The sequence below is a fragment of the Hemitrygon akajei genome, unplaced genomic scaffold, assembly GCF_048418815.1.
Source record: "Hemitrygon akajei unplaced genomic scaffold, sHemAka1.3 Scf000075, whole genome shotgun sequence".
Classification (NCBI taxonomy): domain Eukaryota; kingdom Metazoa; phylum Chordata; class Chondrichthyes; order Myliobatiformes; family Dasyatidae; genus Hemitrygon; species Hemitrygon akajei.
In genome coordinates, this window is record NW_027331961.1 from 2,652,621 (window position 1) to 2,663,442 (window position 10,822).

A 10,822-nucleotide genomic window follows, 5' to 3' on the forward strand; every position below is an offset into this window, starting at 1 on the left:
AGGACCGATTAGAGATAAAGGTGGGAAGATGTGCTTGGAGGCTGTGGAAGTGTGCAAGGCCCTCAATGAATACTTATATAACCATATAACAATTACAGCACGGAAACAGGCGATCTCGGACCTTCCAGTCCGTGCCGAAAGCTTACTCTCACCTATTCCCACCGACCTGCATTCAGCCAATAACCTTCCATTCCTTTCCTGTCCATATACCTATCCAATTTTACTTCAAGTGACAATATAGAAGCTCCCTCTAACTCTTCTACTGGAAGCTCGTTACACACAGTTATCACTCTCTGAGTAAAGAAGTTGCCCCTCGTGTTACCCCTGAGCTTTTGTCCCTTCATTCTCAACTGATGTCGTCTTCTTTGAATCTCCCCGATTCCCAGTGGAAAACAGCCTATCCACGTCAACTCTATCTATAACCCCCCCTATAATTTTAAATACCTTTATCAATACCCACTCAACCTTCTACACTCCAAAGAGTAAAGACCTAACTTACTCCAAATTCCAACTTACACCAATGCTTGTAGAATTTTAACATTACATCCCATTACCTATACTCAATGCTGTGATTTATAAGGCCAGCTTACCAAAAGCTTGTCGTCACCACCCTAATCCACATGAGATTCCACCTTCAGGGAACTATGCACCATTATTCCTAGATCACTCTGTTTCTACAGTATTCCGCAAATGCCTTACCACTTACCATATATGTCCTACTTGGATTATTCCTACCAAAATGTAGCAACTCACACTTATCAGCATTAAACTCCATCTGCCATCTTTCAGACCCACTCTTCTAACTGGCCTAAGTCTCTCTGCAAGGTCTGAAAACCTACTTCATTATCTACAACGCCTCCTATCTTAGTACCAGCACTTACCAATCCTAATTTACTGACGGGATACGAGCAGTAAGGGAGGAGTTTGGGACTCAGATAAAATGTTGAATCAGCCATGATGAACTGGCGGAGCAGACTCAATGGACCAAACAGCCTCATTCTGCTCCTATATCTTTGGGTCTTATAGCTCTCACCCCGGTGTTTATCAAGCATCCAGACCTTCAATATAATCAAAAAAAATCTTTACTTCCGCCGACCACCGAGAAGGGCTCCAAACAATTACAATCTACCCGATCAGAATAAAAGAAACAGATATATATCGATGTATTCACCTGAGGTAACGTATTTTGAAAATCGTGCAGGCTAAGGCTAAACAGCCTTTGCATGTTTTTTTTTGCTGATTCTGGAACCTTAATCATGATATAATGTGCGGAAAAATCCCAGCATGTAAACACAACTCAGGGATACAAACACCAGCATGGCGAGAAGAAGTTTATAACTGTGCTAATGAATTCTTGATCATTGATAGAACCCGTAGACAATTGTCTGGTTGGAATGAAAAGCTAGAAAAATATTAACAATTTTTCTATTTCCTTGTGGGTATTTTTCCAAGTAGTGGCCTTCGCCCTTCAATTTCAAAACAATGAGCCGAGCAATATTTGGCTGGTTTAGGAGTTGTGGGTTAGTGATAAAGTTAGTTACTGATGAAAGGTCTCGGCCCGAAATGTCGACTATTTACTGATTTGTGCTGTTCTGTGTTTCTTCAGAGTTTTGTGTGTGTTGCTCCGGGTTTCCGAATCAGAAGATCTTCCTAAGTGCAGGACGTTGCCGGTTGCTTTCCTGTGAAACTCAGAGCTCCTTGTCTCTGTGCAAGCAGCGGCCCTGTATGTTGGCGGGTTCCCCCACGTACGCATTCCTCAGTACAGGGTGCAGCCTTTCTGCTGAAATCAGGTTCAACCGGTTGGGCCAGTCGCCGCCCACCTGCAGCTGTGAGCAAAGATAGCATGATGTTATGTTTAACCCTTACTGTTTTCAGAAGACTCCATGACACAGTGGAATATAAAATAAAATTCAAGGCAATTCTTACAGTTCCTTTCCAACTTTCTGCGTGTTCACGCCATTTCTTTAAATAAATCAGTCTGAGACATTCTCCTTTCGAAACACCACGGTCATTCAGTGTCCTTTCTTCTTATAGAGAGAGAGAGAGCGACCGGTGACGGGACCCTGCCCCTGTGAATTTGAGACCTGTGCAGACGAGATGGTTTGAGATGAACTGGAAGGGCTCTAATACCCTAGTGGGAACGTTTGCTTGTGGTGTATGGGATGGGGTTGGGGGTTTAAACCGGAGTGGGAGGGGGATGAAATTCGTAGTGCCAGAACTGATACTGGAGAGTTGTCGCAGCTAAATGTTGTTAAGACCTTTGGCAAATGGTTGAGCACAGTTAGACTAATGTTCGACTGGGCTGCGGACAGTTCGATGCTAGAAGCATATTAGAAAAGTTTAGGAGGCACAGGAGGGGGTTTGAACTAGATTTGCAGCGGGAGGGGAACCAGAGTGTTAGAGCAGATAGTGAGGTGGAGGAGGATTAAGGTCATGCGAGTACTGCAAGTATAGTGCATGGAGTATAGTCAGATCTAACATATAGAGAGGCTTTGAGGAAAGAGAAGCAGAATAAAGGGTATAAAGGCAGTAAGGTAGAAGGGCTAAAGCAAGGCCTTCTCATGCCCCTTATTCCTCTCCTCAGCTCCTTCTTAAACTCCTTTCCAGCTACCCTATATTCCTCAATAGAGTCATCTGATCCTTGCTTCCTAAACCTCACGTATGCTGCCTTCTTCCATCTGACGGGACGCCCTTCGGCCCATCTAGTCCGTTTAAACTGCGTTATCCCAAACCATTCACAGCTGGATCGTAGACTTCCAGAAGCCTCCTGTCCATGTACCTGTATAAAACATCTCGCATCGAGCCCGCACGGACCACTCCTGCTCGCAGTTCATTCCACACTCTCATCACCTTCTGAGTGAAGACTTTCCCCCTCATGTTCCCCTTAAACTTCTCACCTTTCACCCTTGACCTTTGATCTCTGGTTGCCCTCCAGACCAACCACTGTGGATAAAGCCAGTAAACCTCTATCAAATCCCCTCTCAATCTTCTACGTTCTAAATAGTGCAGTCCTACCTCATTTAATGTTTCCTGAAAACCCGGGCGCAGGTCAAACCCCACTTGGAGTATTGTGCTCAGTTCTGGTCGCCTCACTACAGGAAGGATGTGGAAGCCATAGAAAGGGTGCAGAGAGATTTACAGGGATGTTGCCTGGATTGGGGAGCATGCCTTATGAGAATAGGTTGAGTGAACTCGGCCTTTTCTCCTTGGAGCGACGGAGGATGAGAGGTGACCTGATAGAGGTGTATAAGATGATGAGAGGCATTGATCGCGTGGATAGTCAGAGGTTTTTTCCCAGGGTTGAAATGGCTAACACAAGAAGGCAGTTTTAAGGTACTGGGGAGTAGGTACAGAGGAGATGTCAGGGGTAAGTTTTTTACTCAGAGAGTGGTGAGTGTGTGGAATGGGCTACCTGCATCGGTGGTGGAGGCAGATACGATAGGGTCTTTTAAGAGGCTTTTTTATAGGTACATGGAGCTTAGTAAAATAGAGGGCTATAGGCAGGCCTGTTAATTTCTAAGGTGGGGAGATGTTGGACACAAATTTGTAGGCCGAATGGCCTGTATTGCGCTGTAGGATTTCTATGTTTCCATGTTTCGATGTTTCTATACAGACCCAGGAACATCTTTGTGAATGTTCTTTATGCTCTGTACACCTTTCCTGTAGGTCGGTCACCTTCGAACAGTGCCTGAGTCAGGTTCCATACCCCAGGAGGAGGGGAAGAGTGCAAGAGAGGGCAGAACGGGAAGGGGAATAGCTGAGCGGGGGGGAGGGACCTGTCAGGGAGGGGCCAGATCTTTAAAAATAGCCCTGACAAGTGGCGAGAGAGAGAGAGAGAGAGAGAGAGAGAGAGAGAGAGAGAGAGAGAGAGAGGAGAGAGAGAGAGGAGAGGAGAGAGAGAGAGAGAGAGAGAGAGAGAGAGAGTCAGCGAGCGAACGAGTGCAGCAGAGAGAGAGAGATGGCACCAGTCTGGTCATATGAACAGCCGGCCGATACAGAGGTCTATCAGGTCGCAGAACAGGTGAGATTTAAAATCTGTCAGAACCAGGAACACAGTCCTCCCCACTCCCACACCCCTTAAACTACCCTCCTCGTGGGGAAAGGTGAGAGTGACAGGGGTGGGAAAGTGACTACAAATGGGGAGGGGGGAGAGGAGATATATATATATATATATATATATATATATATATATGCGAGAGACGGGTAGAGAAGTAAAGGTATGGAATAGACAGTGGAAGTCCATTTGGAGCAGGGAGAGGAGAGGATTGAGTTTAGGACGGGGGGATAACAGTGACAGTGACAGGGCGGAGGCTGGATGAAGGGGGAGAGTACGGGAAAGTTGTGAGGGGAAGATATATGGGAGAGGATAGGGAGGGCGTCGGTAAAGGGGAGGGAGGTAGAGGGAGACGGTACAGAGGGAAGGAAGGTGGAGGCGAAGGGGGTGAGAGAGTGATTGGATTAGGGGGTGGGAGGAAAGTTGCAAAGTGAGACGGGGAGAGCGAGGGGATAGATCAGGGGAAGTCGGGAGGGGTGTGAGGGTGGAGAAACAGTAGGAGAAGCGGGGAGATGGGAGAGGGGGAGAGAGACAGGGATACGGGGAGAAAGAGCAGAGGAAATAGAGAAATGCGAGAGGCAGAGAGCTAGGCAAGATAGGGAAGGGAGGGCTAGAGGAATTTTCGAGCGCTGAGAGGGAGGAACGAGCGGAAAGTGGAGAGAGAGGGGGGGGGGGGGAATGAAAGGTGAAAATACCAGCAAGGGAATTGTAGAGAGGGTAGGCGGATAGAGACGCGGAGCGGGAGAAAGAGCAGGGAATGTGAAATGAGGGAACAGAGATTGAGACGAAGGACAGGACAGGGGAAGGTCGATAAAGATCAGTGACGGAGCAACGGGGAAAGAGGAAGAGCCCTGCCAGGGTCAAGAGAATAGAGGCACACAGAAAGAAGGGGGGAAAAGCAGGGAAGGCGGAGAGTGCGGGAAGGGGCAGACAGTGAGTGGGGTTGAGAGAGCAGGGAGGCGGAGAGAGGGGGAAGAAGGAGACGGTGAGGGGTGAGAGAGCATGGGAATCGGAGAGAGGGGAAAGAGGGAGACGGAGTGTGGGTGGTCAGAGAGATACGAGGAAGAGTGGGAGTAAGGGTACGAGGTGGAGAAAGGCGAGAGACGGAACGAGGAAAAGCGGAGAAATGGAGGGGGGGGGGGGAAGAGAAAAGAAATGATACCGCCACTCGCTTCGGACACCCTTCCTCGTCCCGCTCTGTCCTCTCCGGGAGATTCAGAAGTTTGTGTTGTTCCTGTCCAGGTGAAATCCGACGCGAAGAGTCGCATCCCAAACCTTAGAGCAGATATTCGTCGCGAAAACGTACCGTGAGCAGCACCAGCCTTTCATGCTCGGGAAACTTCTGCTGATCAAGGTCGAGTTTCCACACAGAAGCGGGAAGGGAGCAGAGCTGGGAGGGGAATGGAGACGGGGAGGGTGGGAGGGGAATGGAGACCGGGAAGGGTGGGAGGGGAATGGAGATTGGAGGGTTTGGGAGGGGAATGGAGACCAGGAGGGGGGTGGGAGGGGTTTGGAGACCGGGAGCGGGTGGGAGGGGATGGAGGACCGGGAGCGGGTGGGAGGAGAATGGAGACGGGAGGGGTGGGAGGTGAATGGAGACCGGGAGCGGTGGGAGGGAACTGGAGACGGGGAGGTGTGGGAGGGGAATGGAGACGGGAGGGGTGGGAGTGGAATGGAGACCAGGAGGGGGTGGGAGTGGAATGGAGATCGGAAGGGTGTGGGAGAGGATTGGAGACGGGGGGGTGGGTGGGAGGGGAATGGAGACCGGGAGGGGAATGGAGATCGGGAGGTGGTGGGAGGGGGAATGGAGACCAGGAGGGGGTGGGAGGGGATTGGAGACGGGGGAGGGGTGGGAGGGGAATGGAGACGGGGAGGGGTGGGAGTGGAATGGAGACCAGGAGGGGGTGGGAGTGGAATGGAGATCGGAAGGGTGTGGGAGAGGATTGGAGACGGGGGGGGGGGGTGGGTGGGAGGGGAATGGAGACCGGGAGGGGAATGGAGATCGGGAGGTGGTGGGAGGGGAATGGAGACCAGGAGGGGGTGGGAGGGGATTGGAGACGGGGAGGGGTGGGAGGGGAATGGAGACGGGGGAGGGGTGGGAGGGGGAATGGAGACCAGGAGGGGGTGGAGTGGAATGGAGATCGGAAGGGTGTGGGAGAGGATTGGAGACGGGGGGGTGGGTGGAGGGGAATGGAGACCGGGAGGGGAATGGAGATCGGGAGGTGGTGGGAGGGGAATGGAGACCGGGAAGGGTGGGATGGGAATGAGATCGGAAGGGTTTGGAGGGGAATGGAGACGGGGAGGGGTGGGAGGGGAATGGAGACGGGGAGGGGTGGGAGGGGAATGGAGATTGAAGGGTTTGGGAGGGGAATGGAGACTGGGAGGGGTGTGAGGGGAATGGAGACGGGGAGGGGTGGGAGAGGAATGGAGATTGGAGGGTTTGGGAGGGGAATGGAGACGGGGAGGGGTGGGAGGGGATTGGGAGATTGGAGGGTTTGGGAGGGGAATGGAGACGGGGAGGGGTGGAGGGGAATGGAGATTGGAGGGTTTGGGAGGGGAATGGAGACGGGGAGGGGGTGGGAGGGGAATGGAGACGGGGAGGTGTGGGAGGGGAAATGGAGACGGGGAGGGGTGGGAGGGGAATGGAGACGGGGAGGGGTGGGAGGGGAATGGAGACCAGGAGGGGGGGTGGAGTGGAATGGAGATCGGAAGGGCGTGGGAGAGGATTGGAGACGGGGGGGTGGGTGGGAGGGGAATGGAGACCGGGAGGGGAATGGAGATCGGGAGGTGGTGGGAGGGAATGGAGACCGGGGAAGGGTGGGATGGGAATGGAGATCGGAAGGGTTTGGGAGGGGAATGGAGACGGGGAGGGGTGGGAGGGGAATGGAGATTGAAGGGTTTGGGAGGGGAATGGAGACTGGGAGGGGTGTGAGGGGAATGGAGACGGGGAGGGGTGGGAGGGGAATGGAGATTGGAGGGTTTGGGAGGGGAATGGAGACGGGGAGTGGGTGGGAGGGGAATGGAGATTGGAGGGTTTGGAGGGGAATGGAGACGGGGAGGGGTGGGAGGGGAATGGAGACCAGGAGGGCTGCCAGGGACGTAGATGTTGTTCGGGGAGAGAGAGTAAGATGGAGATGGGGACGGACGTAGAGGAGAGAGTGACGGAGCCTTCAGGAGATGTAGGAGCTGGAGGGGGTGTCGAGCCGAGGAGTGGTTCAGGGGAGGTAGGAGACCAGGCGGGTTAGAGGGGAGGGAGGGGATGACAGTGAAGTCAGAGACGGGGAGGAGTGTAGGGGAGGGAGCGTGTGACGGAATCGGAGAGGGGTTTAGGGGGAGGGAGGGGGTGACGGAGACGGGGAGCGGGTAAGGGAGGCTAGGATTAACAAAAACGAGGAGGGTTGTGGGGGAGGGAGGGACGATTACGACGAGGAAGGGTTGTAGGGTAGGGAGGGGTGATAGAGACGGGGAGGGGGTGTAGGGTAGGGAGGGTTGATAGAGACGGGGAGGGGTGTAGGGTAGGGAGGGGTGATAGAGACCCGGGAGGGATGTAGGAGAGGAAGGTTTGTAGGAGACGGGGAGGGGTGTAGGGTAGGGAGGGGTGATAGAGACGGGGAGGGGTGTAGGGTAGTGAGGGGTGATAGAGACGGGGAGGGATGTAGGGGAGGGGAGGGGGTGACGGAGACGGGGAGGGGTGTAGGGGAGGGGAGGGGGTGACGGAGACGGGGAGGGGTGTAGGGGAGGAGGGGGTGATGGAGACGGGGAGGGGTGTAGGGGAGGGAGGAGGTGATGGAGACGGGGAGGGGTGTAGGGTAGGGAGGGGTGATAGAGACGGGGAGGGATGTAGGGTAGGGAGGGGTGATAGAGACGGGGAGGGGTGTAGGGTAGGGAGGGGGTGATGGAGACCGGGGAGGGAGGAGGTGATGGAGACCGGGGAGGGGTGTAGGGGAGGGAGGGGGTGAAGGAGACGGGGAGGGAGGAGGTGATGGAGACGGGGAGGGGTGTAGGGGAGGGAGGGGGTGAAGGAGACGGGGGAGGGGTGTAGGGGAGGGAGGAGGTGATGGAGACGGGGAGGGGTGTAGGGTAGGGAGGGGTGATAGAGACGGGGAGGGATGTAGGGTAGGGAGGGGTGATAGAGACGGGGAGGGGTGTAGGGTAGGGAGGGGGTGATGGAGACGGGGAGGGGTTTAGGGGAGGGAGGGGGTGACGGAGACGGGGAGGGGTGTAGGGGAGGGAGGGGGTGACGGAGACGGGAGGGAGGAGGTGATGAAGACGGGGAGGGGTGTGTAGGGGAGGGAGGGGGTGAAGGAGACGGGGAGGGGTGTAGGGGAGGGAGGAGTGTGATGGAGACGGGGAGGGGTGTAGGGTAGGGAGGGGTGATAGAGACGGGAGGGATGTAGGGTAGGGAGGGGTGATAGAGACGGGGAGGGGTGTAGGGTAGGGAGGGGGTGATGGAGACGGGGAGGGGTGTAGGGTAGGGAGGGGTGATAGAGACGGGGAGGGGTGTAGGGTAGGGAGGGGTGATAGAGACGGGGAGGGGTGTAGGGTAGGGAGGGGTGATAGAGACCGGGAGGGATGTAGGAGAGGAAGGTGTGAAGGAGACGGGGAGGGGTGTAGGGTAAGGAGGGGTGATAGAGACGGGGGAGGGGTGTAGGGTAAGGAGGGGTGATAGAGACGGGAAGGGGTGTAGGGTAAGGAGGGGTGATAGAGACGGGGAGGGGTGTAGGGTAGGGAGGGGTGATAGAGACGGGGAGGGGTGTAGGGTAGGAGGGGTGATAGAGACCGGAGGGTGTAGGGTAGGGAGGGGTGATAGAGACCGGGAGGGATGTAGGAGAGGAAGGTTTGAAGGAGACGGGGAGGGGTGTAGGGTAAGGAGGGGTGATAGAGACGGGGAGGGGTGTAGGGTAGGGAGGGGTGATAGAGACGGGGAGGGGTGTAGGGTAAGGAGGGGTGATAGAGACGGGGGAGGGGTGTAGGGTAGGGAGGGGTGATAGAGACGGGGAGGGGTGTAGGGTAAGGAGGGTGATAGAGACCGGAGGGGTGTAGGGTAAGGAGGGGTGATAGAGACGGGGAGGGGTGTAGGGTAGGGAGGGGTGATAGAGACGGGGAGGGGTGTAGGGTAAGGAGGGGTGATAGAGACCGGGAGGGGTGTAGGGTAAGGAGGGGGTGATAGAGACGGGGAGGGGTGTAGGGTAGGGAGGGGTGATAGAGACGGGGAGGGGTGTAGGGTAGGGAGGGGTGATAGAGAGACGGGGAGGGGGTGTAGGGTAAGGAGGGGTGATAGAGACGGGGAGGGGTGTAGGGTAGGGAGGGTGATAGAGACGGGGAGGGGTGTAGAGTAAGGAGGGGTGATAGAGACGGGGAGGGTGTAGGGTAGGGAGGGGGTGATAGAGACGGGGAGGGGTGTAGGGTAGGGAGGGGTGATAGAGACGGGGAGGGGTGTAGGGTAGGGAGCGGTGATAGAGACGGGGAGGGGTGTAGGGTAGGGAGGGGTGATAGAGACGGGAGGGGTTTTGGGTAAGGAGGGGTGTGATAGAGACCGGGAGGGGTGTAGGGTAAGGAGGGGTGATAGAGACGGGAGGGGTGTAGGGTAAGGAGGGGTGATAGAGACCGGGAGGGGTTTTGGGTAAGAGGGGTGATAGAGACCGGGAGGGGTGTAGGGTAAGGAGGGGTGATAGAGACCGGGAGGGGTGTAGGGTAAGGAGGGGTGATAGAGACCGGGAGGGGTGTAGGGTTAGGAGGGGTGATAGAGACCGGGAGGGGTGTAGGGTAGGGAGGGGTGATAGAGACGGGGAGGGGTGTAGGGTAAGGAGGGGTGATAGGGACCTTGAGGGATGTAGGAGAGGAAGGTTTGAAGGAGACGGGGAGGGGAGCAGTGAGCGATGAAGTGGCGGGAAATGTGGAGGGAAGTCTCGCGAGAGCGCGGGTCACGGAAGTGGCAGTGGGAAGGAGGGGTTAGCGGTCGGGACTCCCATGACTAACCGAGTGACCCTCCCCACAGATGGATATCGGAGTCCCCTCCAACTTCGTCCACATGGAGGTGTTCGTTCCCACTGTCAAGCCGGCAGTTCTGGTGGCGATCCAGGAAAACTGCAGTGATTGCCATCAGCTGGAACCCTTGGTCTGAGAAATGAGAGTTTGCTGACCGATGCTAACCCCTCGCTGTGCTTGCGGCCCACCCCTCGGGAATATTCCCCTCCCTCCTTACAAAGCTCGTCACACGGGGTAATTGGGACACCCTTCAGCTACCCACTGCTTAATGCTGTGTTTGAGTCATCCTGTCCACAGATCCCACCCACCTCCCCCAGACCCTACACACCCACCTTACCCCGCCAACTCACCGACACGTCCCGCGCTCCCGGAATACCAGCAGACCCACCTCTCCAGCTCGCTGAGGCCACCTGAACCGTCAGCTGTTCGACGCACAAGCTTTTCGCCAATAAAACGCATTGATCCGATTGGTCGTCTGGTCGTCTTTAACCATCCCCTCTTTCGGATGCTGGGGGGGGGGCGGGGGCAGCGCAACGGGGCAGTTAGTGCAGATGTGGGAGGGGGTGTGTATAATTCCGGATGTTTGCAGGCCGGTGAACAACAGTCTCACGGAGATCCAATCGGAGGGAGGCGGTCACGGAGACAAGGGGAGGGGGCGCGGTTCGAGGTGGCGTGTGGAGGGGAATCACTGCGAAGTGTGGATGGTGTCAGCGGGAGGAGAGGCCGGGGTCAGTGAGAGATGGTCGGGATGAGGGAAAATAGAGGGCGGGGTTAGTGGGA

At 55.5% G+C, this 10,822-nt stretch overlaps 1 long non-coding RNA gene across 1 annotated transcript; it reads left to right on the top strand.

Moving 5' to 3' along the window:
* The first annotated feature begins 3,895 nt into the window (after positions 1–3,895).
* Positions 3,896–10,509, top strand: LOC140722366 (uncharacterized). Its single transcript, XR_012097594.1, has 3 exons — positions 3,896–4,021; positions 5,297–5,408; positions 10,053–10,509. It is a non-coding gene; the product is annotated as an uncharacterized lncRNA (long non-coding RNA).
* Positions 10,510–10,822: the final 313 nt, after the last annotated feature.